Source organism: Agelaius tricolor, unplaced genomic scaffold, assembly GCF_023055355.1.
Source record: "Agelaius tricolor isolate 1412-34295 unplaced genomic scaffold, bAgeTri1.0.p SCAF_5, whole genome shotgun sequence".
Classification (NCBI taxonomy): domain Eukaryota; kingdom Metazoa; phylum Chordata; class Aves; order Passeriformes; family Icteridae; genus Agelaius; species Agelaius tricolor.
In genome coordinates this window covers 27,725,076-27,740,622 of record NW_027269265.1, presented here as the reverse complement: position 1 = coordinate 27,740,622, position 15,547 = coordinate 27,725,076, and the positions used below count along the sequence as shown (strand labels likewise).

General features: G+C 36.3%; 1 long non-coding RNA gene across 1 annotated transcript in view; it reads right to left on the bottom strand.

Moving 5' to 3' along the window:
- Positions 1–7,954: 7,954 nt before the first annotated feature.
- LOC139589989 (uncharacterized) overlaps positions 7,955–15,547 on the bottom strand; it is a 109,456-nt gene continuing 101,863 nt past the window's right edge. Inside the window, exon 3 of the long non-coding RNA XR_011679178.1 lies at positions 7,955–10,103. This is a non-coding gene — a long non-coding RNA (uncharacterized lncRNA). The remainder of the gene's footprint in view (positions 10,104–15,547) is intronic.

The following is a 15,547-nucleotide window of genomic DNA, read 5'->3' as shown; positions in this document are numbered from 1 at the left end:
ACTATACAGATAAATGTTACCAGACAGGTGCAGAAGATTATCTTGTCCATTTTAGATATTGCTCATAAGGATTGAGGGAACACATACCAATTTTGCATTAAACATATTAGGGTGTCCTACTCCCTAAGAAATCAACCAGAAATACAATTAAAATGCAGTGCTACATTCCCTTCACCATCTTTTAAATGAGGACAAACCCCATGGAATGTCTTCAAAATACAATTGCACAACACCATGTCTACTACCCGTGTACTAAGGAGGAATTTGCCAAAAAATGAAACACAAAGAATTTAGGGCCTAAAAATTTCTTTGCATTAAGAAATGAGGTGCATGGGGTGGGGGGGGAGGGTGAGTGAGAGAGGAGGGACCAGGTGATGAATATAATATCAGTTGGATTTTTTAATATACTGTATTACTTGTAGAATCACGAGGTTTACAAAGCTGGGTTTTAAAGACCAACTCTTTCTGTTGCAATCTGTAACCCAAACTGCCTTTATACCAGCGTGGAATTGAGTATGTGAATGCTTAAATTGATATCAGCATGGCTACTTTTTGTTTTAAATACATTATTGTACTGACAAGGAAGAGACTATAACATTCTCTCAATAGGACCAAAGTATAAACCCTTCTTTCAGCATCAGAGAATGCAAAGAATTCAACAAAAATATTTTTCTTTCAACTCTTTTTTAGACATTTATAATAAATGCCATCAGAGTTGAATTAAATAGCAAGGGTCTTTAAATATACTGGTCTACCAGTATATTTCCACTCTCAGTTTGACAGCTTCAACTAAATTTTTTTTCCTTTATTGTCCTGGTACATATCCAAAATCCCTGTTCAACCTAACCAAAGCTTAGGTGAATTAATCTGCTCAACAAGATGAATGCAGCCATCTGCCAGAAGTGTGTAACATGGCCATGTGTAACATGCCATCCCAAAGAGTGGAGACATCTACCTGTACACAGTCTGGAACACCTAAAGATCAGACTTATAGACTTTCAACATCTTTGACAAGAATGCTGGTTCTCCTTCATTAGCTCTTACCTCCCCAAGTGCTTCTTCACAGCCTGTGTGAGAATTTACTGAATCTGTGGTCCTATAAGTGGGACAGAGGCCCTGCTGTGCTGTCATGCCGTACAAGAAAAGAATGTGCAAGGTGAGAATCACAAAAGCTCTAGCTGACTGAAGGACCAACAAGGTTCTCTAGTTGTTGTCACATAGAAAATTGAATCTGGCTTTTAGTAAACCTTCCTTCTCAGCAATGTCCATGCTTGCTATCGCTTTGGGAACCTCTGGACACACTGCTATGCTTGGAAATGCTTATAGAAATGAAAAATGCCCTTTCTGGTGTATCTGAGGTCACTTTCTGTTTTTTCTGCTTGCTTAAACCTAAATGCCAAAATAAAAACCGTTTAAATTAATACTGGAAGTAGTACTATTGTTCAGACTCATCCTCATCACCTTCATCATTCTGATATAGTAAAGATGCCAAAACCATATGTTACAAAATGCCCTAGAAGGTACCTTTGCCAGGTACAAGGTTACAGAAGAACATTTAAAATCCCAATTAATATTTTTCTATCTAATTCTGCTTCCAAGGTCATGGCTCTAAGATTATATCTTGTTCTACCAAAGATAGGATTCACCCAAGCTAGTCTCTGATTTTACTTTTTTCCTTATTCTGGAACAAGGTTAAAAATCCTCCTTTTCCTGATATACCTCTGATAGCCAGAACTACAGCTGAAAAATATCATGCTTGCTAGTCTCAGGCTTGCCTACAAACAGGAATCTGTTAAGGTCATGAATTACCTGTGATTTTCAGCTTGCCAGATTCAGCCTCTTTCAGCACTGTGCTATGCCATTGAAATATTGAAATAAAAATGGAAAATACAACCTGATCAGAAAAGCATTGACCCATAAGCCTGTAACTTTACACATTGAAACTGGAGAAAGAGGACTAAATATGACACCTCATAAGACACACCCGACCAGACTTTGTTCATGACCAAATAGAATTAATAACATACCACTGGTGTGCAACACTTGCAACATTTACCAAATAGTAAATTACTAGGGAAACAAAAATCAGCCTCTAGTTTTCTGGCCATTTTTAACCATCAAACCAATGGAGAAGACTCATGCATCTTGTGTTGGTCACTTCTGAACACAGCAAGAACCTTCTTGTGGTCCTAAACTTCTCTAACAGGAAGGGTGTGTTAGGGGGTCGTAACACCTTATGGCTTTGTAATGAAATGAAAGTCCTGTCTGGTGGAGCATTGGTTCCTACACAACTCACCAGGCACAGAGCCAGCCACCTATTAGCAAGTCTGCAGTACACCATGATGAGGTTAACCACAGGTTCATACATTTCATTTGCATTATGGCTCTGAATTCCATGCTCAGATCTAGAGTTTTCTCTTAATATACCTTGGTAACAATTACATATTTTTGTCTGTCTTCTAGCTATATACACCATATGAATTTTTTTAAAAAGCTTAATAACTACTAAGCAGCAGGAAGACTGATAACCATTTGCAGTGGGGCAGCTGATCCCTGCATGCCCTGGGTTCTACCTGATTCTTACTTCTCTCTTTTCTCGCACAATTGATAGCATTCCTTTTAACAATGTACTGGAAATGCCAAACCAGAGATAGGGTTAGGTATTTCAGATTTGCCTAGGACTCCACAGTCTGGTTCACATTTGCCAAAAGTACCAAACCAGCCTATTGATCTCTGCCTGTACATTCAGATGATGTCAATAGGGCTGTTCATTAGCCCCTGAATATGAAGTAATCATCAAAACTAAACATCTCTTGTACTCTTTAATAGTAGAAAGACAAATTACTACTCTCTGTGCCTCTTATCCTATATTATAGCCTCAGAGATAGTTTTATCTTTAGCATTAGGGAACTAAAATCACTTGAGCTGTCTCTGAGTCACTTCTGCCAGCCTCTGAATTCTGTTCAGCAGCTCCTCACTGAAAGTAAGCCTATTTTTTTAGAAGCATTGCAGACCCCAGAGTAGGCAGATGAAACTGCAATGATGATGTGATGTATTTAAAATAAATTTCCTTTGCTCCTCCGGTCTTTTTGCTTTTTTCCTAACTTGGTTTTGAAATGTTTCTTCCTAAATTTTCCTCTGATCTGAAAGGCAAGAGGAAATTTCTGGAACTTTGAATTGCTTATCAACTTTGCCTCCTGTACCTGGGCTTCAGAGAGCTTGTTGTTGGATTAGAGCAGCTCCTACCCACAGTAAGCAAACCAGGGAATATAAAGAACTCAGGCCTAGTCTCAAGAGGCTCATAGAAAACTCTGCTCACATCCTGGATTGATGCCACTTCATGAAATGCTAGATGACTGGCAAATTAATTCTGCATTCAGAAAAAGGCACATGCCACCCTACAGTTTCTGTAAGGAGTTAACAATGTCCTTCTTGTTGACATGATCAATCCTACCAAAAATGTGAATTGAATTCTGGCTCATGGATTTTACTGTTGACATATCTGAGACAAAAAAACAGGCACTCAAAAGTTCTTTGACAATGTAGAGGCAAGGTAATATATGTAGGACATTTTAGCCCTTATGTCTTTGCCTGGGTTCAGCCAAATCCTGTATTACAAAGGGATGTGAAAATTACCCACTGGTCATAAATCTTTCAGGAAAATGAGAAGAGCCAATTATATGGTATTTCCATTAAATCCTGCCCAAAAAATAGCTAAGAGAATTAAAAAAAAAAAATCTACAGGTTTTCTTTATACCATATACCATATACAGGAAAGTCAAAACAAATAGAAGTGCACAAATATTTTTTTTTTGCTTAAACTAGTCACCTATAAACTACAATTTTATTTTTAATCCTCTTCTGTTTAAACAGCAGACCTATTTTTGTGCAGAACTTCTGTTGGCAATTTTCCTCCAAGTGCTTTGAATGTGTTCATAATAAGACCGTTAGTTTAGTGATTGCTGCACTAATGTGATGTAAGGAATGAAAAGAATGATTCATTTCTTATTCTAAAGCTTTAAATACAAATTAACACAAAGAAAAAACCCCACTAATCTTCTTTGGGGGGGATTTGAATGTTACAGTATTACACAGTCTACTTTACAGCAATAAAAGAAATAACCTTGGAAAATTAAGCAAAATGAATTTTCAATTAATTCCAGAAACCTCGACAAATGCATTTTGAAAGAGTAAAATGCAACTTTGTTCAGTATAAATTGAAATTGCCTTTTGTGCTTAATATAGTTCACTTATAATTAGCTGAAGATTTTGTTCTGGTTTGAAACAAAGTTCCATCTTGAGATTACTGTGCACTGTGTACACAGAACTTTTATCAAGAAAGGCTGGTGCTGCAGGGTTTGCTTTGACAGCCTTTATCATAGCTTTATAGGAATGAAAAGTGAAAGAACACAGCTGGTTTTAACAATGGGGCATGTTCAACATTAGACCAAAACACATTAGATATTGCAAAAATATTGCACATTATATTTATAGCTCCATGCAAGTTTTTGAAATTCATGCTGATGCTGCTCTAATCCAGCTTGTTAGAACAATCTGTCCCCTAATGATAGAATTCGATTTCACTTTGAGAAACTGCTTTTTAAACTGGTAGCAGGAGGGCTGGATCCAGAGCACTTATAAAAAAATAATGAATTCAAGTATACTTATGGTGTAATTTGAAGGTCTCTATCAGATGCTGAAGCTACATTTGCAGTGGTCTATTTGTCATTATGCCTCACTGTTTCTGAAAATACCATTCCAAGAATTTCCTGGCATTCAGCCATGGGGTCCTTCAGATTATGCTTATAGTAAAAACATTTAGGATGAGATTCCCCAAATATACTTAAACAGCAGCTCCAACATTTAAGAACATTGCTTCATCTCCCACTCATTTCTTCATCTCCACTCGTTATTTCATCAGACTTAAATAATCTAAATTCCAAATATTCTGCTGAACACCCAGAAACACAAGAGATCACTCACATCTTGAGGTCCCCAATCACTGTAACACTTAAACCTTTGCAAATAGATTAATCCACCAGATTTGTTTGGTTTAGTTTGGCTTGGTTTGGTTTTATTTCATTTCATTTGTGAATGAAATGGGGCCTTTTTTATCTACTCAGAACATGCCACATCAAGGACAGCAGTTTTCTGTCTAGGCCACTGGCTAAAATCTTCACCAAATGTTCCCTGCCCAGATCGCACACCATGCTTGCTCCTGGCAAACAGAATGCCAGCTGCTCCAGGCCAAAACCACAACAAACAGCTAAACAATATGGATGATCACAGGAGAGTGCCAGACTCAAGTCCTGAACTGGTGGTTTAACTCCAGCCAGGAACCAAGCCCTGGGCAGCTGCTTGCTCACTTCCTCACCAAGTGGAATTGGGGAGAAAATCAGAAAGGTTAAACCTAGAAAACTCATGGGCTGAGATAAAGACAGTTTAACAGGGGAAGCAAAAGCTGTAGACACAAGCAAAGCAAAACGAAGACAATTCAGTGCTGCCCATGGGCAGGCAGGTGTTCAGCCACCTCTGGGAGAGCTGGGCCCCATCACATGCAACAGTGACAGGGAAGACAAACACCATCACTCAAAACATCCCCCCTTTCCTCCTTCAACCCCTCACCTCGTACACTGAGTGTGATGTCACATGGTCTGAAATATCCCTTTGCTCAGCTGGGGTCACCTGCCCTGGCTGTGTCTCCTCCCAGCCTCCCATGTGCCCCCAGGTTCCCCTCCAGTGTGGCTGTACAAAGAGCAGGAAAGGCCTGGACTCTGTAAATTCAATAATAATAAAAGCTTCTTTATATTATCAACACAAATCCAAAACCTAGCCCCACACTAGGCACTGTGAAGAAAATTAACTCAACTCTAGCTGAAACCAACACACTTACATCAGAGATTATACACAGGCCTATCTTGATTTACTACAGAAGTGAAAGCATATTAATATCTAATGTGGAACAGGTTGCTCTTTATGATGTTTGCAAGAGATTGCAATCTGCCACTGAAACATCAAATTCCTTCGAGATCAAATTTGTTTAGCTCATTTTATGTAATCAAAAAAAAATTCAGTGAAAGTACCTTTCAGTGAAAATCTCAGATAATTACTCTTGTGTTTCAATATTTTTCCTTATATTTGTAGTCCAGCTTTGAATCCATTATTGTGAGCTTGACAATAAACAAGTTTCTGCTGAAACTGAAATAGGATTATTATTTATAAATTCTATGAAATATCTTTGTCTACCCAGTGGGGTACTGAATGTAATATCTATGTCAGAATGCAATCTTATGTCATTAACAATGAAATTATGAACATTTTCTATATGTAAGGAATAGATTATATTGCTGAGCCCTGGAATCCCATTTCAATATTTTCTAGTTAGCCACCAAGATAACCTGGTAGGCTGTCTGGTGAACCACTGTCAAAGTTCAGTCTCTATACAAGCATGAGTAACAAAATTTGCTGATGTAATTGTCTTGAAAAAAGACTGTTAATAATGGAGTATTATATAAATATTTTAACCTATTTATCATTAGCACCAGTACATGTAGTCAAGGAGCACAAATGCTGGGTGTAAACTTACTTGATAGACTGTGAAGGTATAAATAATGGATATTTACATCCACTTTGGGTTTCAAATCAGAAATTGCCACTATTACAATAGTCAGGGTATGCCTGTGGTTATATGAAGTCTTTAGGCAGAGAATTTTTTTTTAATTGTGAGTGAAGATACTGCACTAATGGTGACATATCAAAACTTGACAAAAATATCAATCTTATCTTTTCCTTCACCCTAAAAACTAGATTGATTTTGTAAAAAAAGGATAAGAGTATGATTTTGGTGTTTCCTTAACTGTTTGGTATCAACAATAAAAAATATTAAATATGAGAAGGCTTGAAAGATGGATATGCAATGTAGCCAAGCTCCCTACTTCATCACCTACTACAATCAGTCACCTTTCTGCAACTTGTTGATGTGAATGTTTCAAGAACTGCTTAGTAAAAATGGGAAACGGGTTCTTTCGTGAATTGTGTGGAGCCTTTTTACTTGCAATATAAGTTATTTCTACACAGACTAATGTCTGTCTATGTGCATGATTTGATATGTATCTTTAGCTGCATTCCTTCATCATGTGTTATTAAAGCTCATGTTTGGGTTTCATTTTCTAAAGACCAGATCTGTCTTGGCAGAGACGTTGTTACATCCTCTAACAATTTTTTTGGCTTAAGCATTTATGAAACCAAAGTATGAAGTGGAAATACAGATAATGACTCTAATACCAAAATTCTGTTTAACAGATTCAAGAAATACAGATTCAACTGATTGATACTAATAAATATGTCTAATAAAGGAAAGTGGGGCACTTTTATACTAATCTTGATTGCATTGAGATTTTACCTAAAATCTTCTCTCCTTACTTTGGGAATAACAGTACATGTCTGGAATGTTCGGTGTCTGGATAATGACATTTTATCCTAGTGAAACAAAAAAAAATGAAGTGTGAGTGTGGTAGAATAGAGCAGAAGAGTAACAGCAATTAAAAAGGTTGACTGCAAAGAAATTGCAACAACCTTTATTGTACATCAGACAGCATTCCTATAAATTTCCTACTACAGAAAATGAGGGGTAGATGTATTCTTCCAGTTTACTAACAACTGTGTCTACAAATGTTGCTCATGATTGTGAATGTCAAGACAGGCCCACCCTCAAAGGTTGGAAATCACTGTTTCAGGTCAGTGTAGTTGTCAGGTATATGAAAATGTTGTAATTTAATTATACAAGAGCATATAAAGTTGTAAGTCCAAAACATCAAACAGTTATGATTATGCACAGATATGAACTGTTAGTATATACATAATCGATCAAGATAGCATTAATCTTTATGTAAAGTGTCTAATTTCATCTTAAAACAGAAATATGTGAAATACCTATTTATTGCACATATAAACATAAAGGCATTAAGATAGTATGAATTTATAATCTAATTTATCTTTTCAAATCAAAGCTATGAATAAAGAAATAAAATTAAGTAACCAGCTGTCACGATCTGCCCTTACAAACGAGTGTTGTGATGGTTTGTAGGGGTGATATCAGGGTGCAAAAAACCAACACGGCACAGTGGATTTGCAGTAAAAATCAACAGGTGCAATTTTATTGAAATAACCACAGCAGAAATGCGTTGGGGAGGGAACCGGGGAAAAAAGGAGAAAATAAGGGAAAAGAGGGAGGAAGAGGAGTGGGTTATAGTTACCAAACGTGGTGCTGCATTATCCTTCGGGGTCCAGCCGATGGAGTCCGCCAGGTCACATCTGGGGAGATCTCGAAGGCACAGTTCATCTAGACCCCAGTTATACTCTTTATCATTGGGGGAAAGAGAATAAATTTCTCAACCAAAACAAAGGTCTTCAGGGGGGAAGAATGGTGTTTAGTTAGGGGTACACAAAGTTCAGGCTAGGCAACAAGCGAGAGCCATTGTTTTCGTGGTCTACTACCTGCACTTGCTTTGGGCAGCTGTCCTTCCCCCCCCCACTGCACACCTCCCCCAGGTTGGGGGTTTCAGTCCCAGTCTCTGGAAGAAGGTGAGAGGAGCCTTTCTCACACAGGGATTTCATGTCTCGGTCCCTTGATGAGGCTTCTTACATCTCTACTTGTCTGTCACGATGGTTAAGGACGGGCGAGAGGGGTCTTCTCTTGGAGGAGGGACCACCCCAAAGCTCAAACCCGCCAGGCTGGGAGGTGGGGAGGATTCCAGAGCTATTGTGCAAAAAGGGCACGGTGCCTCTTTGAACTCAGTGTGGCACATAGCAAACAACACCTGTGGACACAGTGAGCTAGCAATCAGGCACATGATTTTTCCCCCCCACTGGTTCAGCAAACAGGAGTTTTTGATTTTTCAGTGGTGTCTCTCCATGACAATCGTGAGGCAAATGAAGGATATTTCGGACAGACTCTCACACCAACCTATGAACGATACCTCTTTATATTAAAATACTAGGTATGCTAGCATCAATTTTATTGAAAAAAATTGTTACATTTTGCTGAAGAATCTTGACATACGAAATATTTATGGAATAGAAATCCACATATTATTTGACAGTTGTGGGTATACAGAATTTACTGTATGAGGCAATGTCATTGATCAGTTGCTGAAAGAACTGAATTATCATTTAGATTACTGAATATTCAAGTGTATAAATGAAGTAAATAATGCATTACAAATGTATAACTGACTCCAATAAGCCCATGATATTCTTCCTAATGTTCAATCTGTTTTAGCCAAACTTTAGTGAATGAATGAATGAATAAATAAATAAATAAATAAATAGACTTTGAAATTAGCTTTTTGAGCCAAGACAGGAGGCCTCCAATTCATCAAGACATAACCAAGCCATGCCCTGCTGGGGCTGGACTAAGTTTGGCCATCTGGAACAGTTCTGTCTCTGACAACAGCAATAAGAGATGATTTTTACAGAAAGTAAGTTAGCCTGGACATGTCCTAGAGTCCAGTTCATTTTCCCTACAGCAGCTCCTTACAGTGCTGTACTTTGCATTGGTAGCAAGAAAGGTGTTGATAATAAAACAGTGTTTTAGCTACTGGTGAGGATCCCTGGCACAGCATCAATGCTGCCTCTCTAAAGTTCTGCCCCTCATCAGTAGGCTGGGGATGGGCAAGATCCTTGGAGAGGACAAAACCAGGCCAGCTGACCAAGTTAACCAAAGGAATATTCCAAATTACATGACACCAGCTCAGCTATAATTGCTAAGAAAAGGAGGAAGCAAGGTGCATTTGTTATTTGCAATTTTAATATTCCAGAGCAACCACTACACAGCCTGAAGTCCTGGTTCCTGGAAGTGGCCAAACAGCACTTGTCAATGGAAAGTAGAGAATTTTATTTTTCCTCATTGTTTGTGAAAATGCCCCCTTTAGCTTTTGCTTTAGTAAACTGCTTATCTCAAACGATGAGTTGTCTTCCACCTTTATTCCACCTCTCCTGCTGAGAAAGTGAATGGTAGAGAGGCTTGGTGAGCCATCTGGCATACAGCCAAGGTCAACCCACAACATCAAGCCACTTCACATTAACTCAGCAGATTTCCATTTCTGCAAGAAGAAAGAACAAAGTCATCTAACCAAAGTCAAGCATTGAGTACCTTGTTACTGAGTAATAATTATTGAGTAACTTAGAAAATAAATTATTAAATTGTACCTAAAAACAAATAGGAAACCACTGCATTTATCACATCAGCAAAGGTGTATCTACTACATTGCTAGAACAAAAATCTGTAATAATCCAGAAACATGAGAGGATGGTATACTGTTGCACTTTGCAGTTGAAAAAGGGATTTGTAGGGTCCTAGCAACACTGAAGATTATTTACAACCTTATACTAAATACCCATGGAAAAATACTGGAGCACTGATACACAGGTATTTAAGAAATAAAGCCTACAACTAATATCTCCTTCCTGGGTGATTGACTGACTATGGAATTCAGTTTGATGAAAAATATTAGTATAGGTGACAAAGTATGATTCAAGGTAGGTCAAAAAAGCAAGAAGCACAATTTATTTATTTTACCCCTCACAGCTCCAGTTTTTAAAATTGTTCTCCTTAGTAAAACAAATCAGTATAATCAATAAATACCTTTCAGTTAGCTGCAGGAAGATTCTGATAAATTTAGAGATTGTTTAAATATCATTTTATTTTTTGATTCCTATCAGATATGACTGTAAGTAACAGCATATGTCTCTGTGAATCAGACAAAGACCCTCTTGTGCCATTGGAACAGAGCTTCTTTTCCATAATTTTGTGTCAAATTTTTTCAGGACAGAAAAACTTTTGAGATAGTTAAAAACAGAAGAATTAATACTGATGTCACAAGCACTGGATGTAGAACAAGCTAACTTCCAGTTTTGGATGTGCTAATACCCCTGTAATGCTAAGAGTTTTGAAGGTGGTAAGTTATCAATTTTTTTCAGCATTGCAGAACTTGATGACTTTGTTAATAATATATGTTTATATTATGTCTGTATTTATAGAGTGATAGATGTTAGTTTCTTATGATGTGTGCTTTATCCTTATATATTGATAAAACTAAACCAACACTTACTAGTGAGGATAAGTCAAATGGTTCCTACTTATATAATCTTTCCATAAAACATGAAGTAGAAAAACATGTCTGACAAATGAATCAGGCATTCAAAGAAGCAGTTTTGAATCTGATTTGGTAAAATCAAGATACTTTCTACTTCACCATCAGAATAACAGAACCAGTAAACACTACTAGAACTATAAGAACAGTTGTAATACTTGTTCATAATTTTTCCTCTTTCCTTGTCTTCTGCAAGGCATTATCTTAGAACATCTTTGTGTGATAAGAAGACAATGAACTACAAGAAACAGAGTAGTATTAACATAGACTTTAAATATACATGTGGACATGATGTAGGACAAGTTTGGGTTCAGAAATTAAAACTCATTATAACTTTAGATGAAATTGATTGGGTAGTTACATACAGTAGTTCATCCCAAAAGGATTACTTCATCATCGTTAGAATACCGTGAGCCATTCTTTTTCAGAAAACCTGTGAAGAATTTTTTTTACCTTTGTGCTTATTTATATGATATTCCCTCTAGAAAATATCATCTTGCATTTTCTATTACTGTTATTTCTTTTAAGTTCTGCAACATAATATCTATATATACACAACCTCCTGAAGTATATGTTAAGTCAATCACAAATTACAGAACGAGTTAGATGGCATTTAAGATATATCGGTTCTTGTCTGTTTAATTCTGTGAAGCTTATTGGTAAAACGCACATAATAAAAACACTGTAAAGAATTGTATAAATTTATTTCTTTATTTCCACCTCTTTTGCCTTTTTTAATTTGCAATCTACTTTGCTGATAAAAATAGTAGATTCCTAGTTTGTAAATTGTACCACCTTTGTTTGCCAACCAGAAGAAAAACATTCTTGCCAATCTAATGTGTCTTGCAGTACTTTCAAAAGCATGAGATTGATGACCTTGAAATCCGACCTTTTCTGCCACCAGAGGGTGGGGGTGGTGAGAAGAGGTGGAATTTGAAATTCTCCACATTCCTTTACAAGAGTTAAATCACAATACATTGGCAAACAGTGCTTTAAAGGACCAGCTCAAAGCTTTTTAATAAGGCCACTGGACATTGCTTAAAGCCACAAAAACCAGAAATTAAGCAACACATTACATAACAGAGACTTGGTTAAGTAGTACTGCCCATACACACCTGGGACCTATTGAAAGTTAGGGACCTATTGAAAACATAATGGAAGGAAACTGTACAAGTTATTTCAGTCCTTTGATTTTCCATTAAGTATTTTCACTCTGTAATCTCCAAAATTTCATAGTTCATAAATGGTAAATTAATGAACACACACACAATTGGAATTATTTTTTTCTCTTAAATATCTGCAATACTTCTTTGCAAACAATAGCATGTCCATTATTAGCTGTCCTTTGTACCACTGAAATTTGTTGTATTAAAGGGCTAATCACCATTTATGCTCCTGTTTTGTTTCTTCACAGTTGATTTTCAGACTATAACAGATTTACTGCAACACTGATTTTGACTGCAAAATGAACTAAGGCTGCCTTCCTGTATCTCCCCCAGCCCAACATAACAGGATCATTCACTGTACAAAAAGGCTGGGCTGTACTATTGTTCTATAGGCCAGAAGTACTGGCCATTTTTTTTTTTTAGTTAATAATAAGCCATTAGCCTAATGGAGAGATACTTAATCCTCAAAAGTTCTCAAACTTTCGAAAGTCAGATAAAAAAATTTCTCATCCAAATATTTTGTTGACTGTAGAATATTTTGTGCATAATGTCATGAAGGTTATACAATATCTCTAATCCTGTTAGTAGGGGGGATGGTGTCTATGAAGATATTTTAAAAAATATCAAAGCACTAGGCAGAGATAGTGAATGCCATGCCTATGAATATTTTGATTAAAGAGAGCTGAGTAAATTGTCCTTACTTCTCATCTCAGTTTTTCATGGTGGGTTGTTTTGGGGTTTCTTAAATGCCTAGGTTGTCTTCTTCTATGGTATATGCAGTTACAATAGGGTCTGGTGGGGGGGACTTTGGGGGAGGGAGTAATTTTCTCTATAATCCTTGTTATTATATCAAAAGTGATAGTTGAGGACTAAGAGCTGAAACAATATTTTATGAAAGTATCATGTTGAAGTTTTTGCAGGTTTCAAAATATTTAAATATGTAAATTTCAATGAAGAGACTTCAGATTTTTTGATAGCCTAATGATTTTAAGCATCTCATTTCTAGTCAAACACTGACAAAAGATGTTCAGATTGCAGTGTGAGATGGTTTCTATGGTTACAGTTGTTTCCTAGCATTTTAGTGACATCTTTTGTGAGCATTGGCTGCTTCACTTATTTGTCACTAATGTATGTGTAGAACTATAGTTAATAGCCTTGGGCGGACAATTTTTTTTTCTCTGAATGGTGGTATTGTTTTTTAGCAGCATTTTTCAATAAGGTGACAATGCACTAGAATACTAATGGTATGTATGGTATTTTAAGATGTCAAGTTTTCAATAAAATGGTAATGAAAATTTTGCATTTCATTTAATAGCTAAATATTCATGAATTTTTCACAGCATGATCAAGTGAGCAAAAAAATAAAGGAACTGTATAATGTGTAATACTAAACATCATAAATTTAACTTCTTTTTATAGAATTGACTCAAGACTTTTTAATAGGTAGCTCTTTATAGACTAAAACCAACTGTAATAAAAGTATATGAAACTGGAATTTTAAATTAATTTAATTCTTTTAGATATATATCTTGTTTATGTTGTAATATGAATGAAACATGCGTTATGAATAATATTCTACATATGCAGAAAAACTGTTATGAGTAAAGACTGAGCATTAATGTGTAATAAATGAGGGTACACAAATATATATTTAGATGAAAAGACCACTAAGTTTGTGACTGTTTTGTTGAAATATTTTTATTTATTTCAATTTATTTAATCACAGTGTTAAAGTGTGTTCAGCTAAGAAGAAAGGGGATGCAGCATTATAATTTGTAGAGTATAAAGCTATCAATTCCTGAGCATATTACAAGTTCAGTTTCGTTTCTAAGTTAGACAGAAGGAGTTTACTGTTGTCTTTAACAGAAGCACAATTAGGCTATCAGGTGAGTTAATTCCTATAAATTGTCACTGCCAGTAACCATATGTATAGTGATTTATGACATGATCCCCCTTAGTTCTGTACTCACAAAGCTCTTTTTTGCTGAAATGGAGTCACTCTATGCCGGGCATTTTTTGTCAGCCAAGTCAGTATTTTAAATGTAGATTTTTAAAATGCAAGTATGAAATGCATTATTCAGCAGCAACACTGGGCTAAGTGTTGTTTCTTCTCTGCATATGAGGGAGCTTCATATGGATTCAATTCCAAATCATGAGAACCCATACCAAACAGTATCATCAATTCTACCACTTTCACAATTCCAAGGCATATTTTTCCTCATCTCTAATTTTTTTTTTTTTAACAGGCTGGTATGTTATTTCAAGTTATTCTTCAAATTATTCTATACATCTTGCCCTAAAAAATAGTATAAGAATATTTATATGGAGCCCAAAAGACTTGCTTAGAATCATGTTTAGATGTGAATCTTGCTTAGAAATGCTCTAGAGCAATGGAATATATAGTTAGTTTTTCTCTCTTAACAACCTTTTGGCTGGCCTGACTTCAAGACCTACAGAAAATTACATGATGCAAATTGCTGGGACAACACAGGCAAAATCAAGGCAAGGGACAGAGAGATCTACTATATATGCATGGATGTGAAAATGTGTATTCTCTGCATAGAGAAGCACAAATGCTGTGGAGAAGGAAACTGTTCCTGTTTAGAGCACCAATTCTCGTTTCATGACAGCCAAGACAGCTAAAGGGCCACAAAAAGCCAAAAGCCTCCAGTTACCTTGTGATTACTTTTGACTAAACTGTTTGCTCTAACCTACCCTCCTGACTCTCATAACATGCAGCTGAACTGAATTCTTTGCAAAGGTATGGCCTGCGATCACAATGAAAAGAATTTTATTTTGGTTTTAATATGCCTGAATAAAGACGAGTAGAAAAATCAAACCTTTAATCTAATTTAGATCCTGGCTTCCTTCCTGACCTTTGGAAAATTGTTAAATTTTTCACCTTATAGGGGTTTTGCATATTTATTTAGTCTCTTTTTCCGGTCTCATTTTAGGGAACTGTTATTTATTAAGATGGCTAATTGACTGAGGCTTTGATTTGAGTGGTAGAATTATCCAAAGGTCTCTTGCTAATTTGCTTCTAATAGCAACTGTTTGAGGTTTAGCAGTAACACAATTAGATCACATGCCCATCAAATACATCTACTTGAGTGACTCAGATATTCTTAACAGAGGAATCAAATTCAGTAGTTACAGACAGGATTGGCTATATATAAGTCTTCTTCCTTATAATTTATGCATCAGTATGCCAGCTTAGCCCAGAGCAAT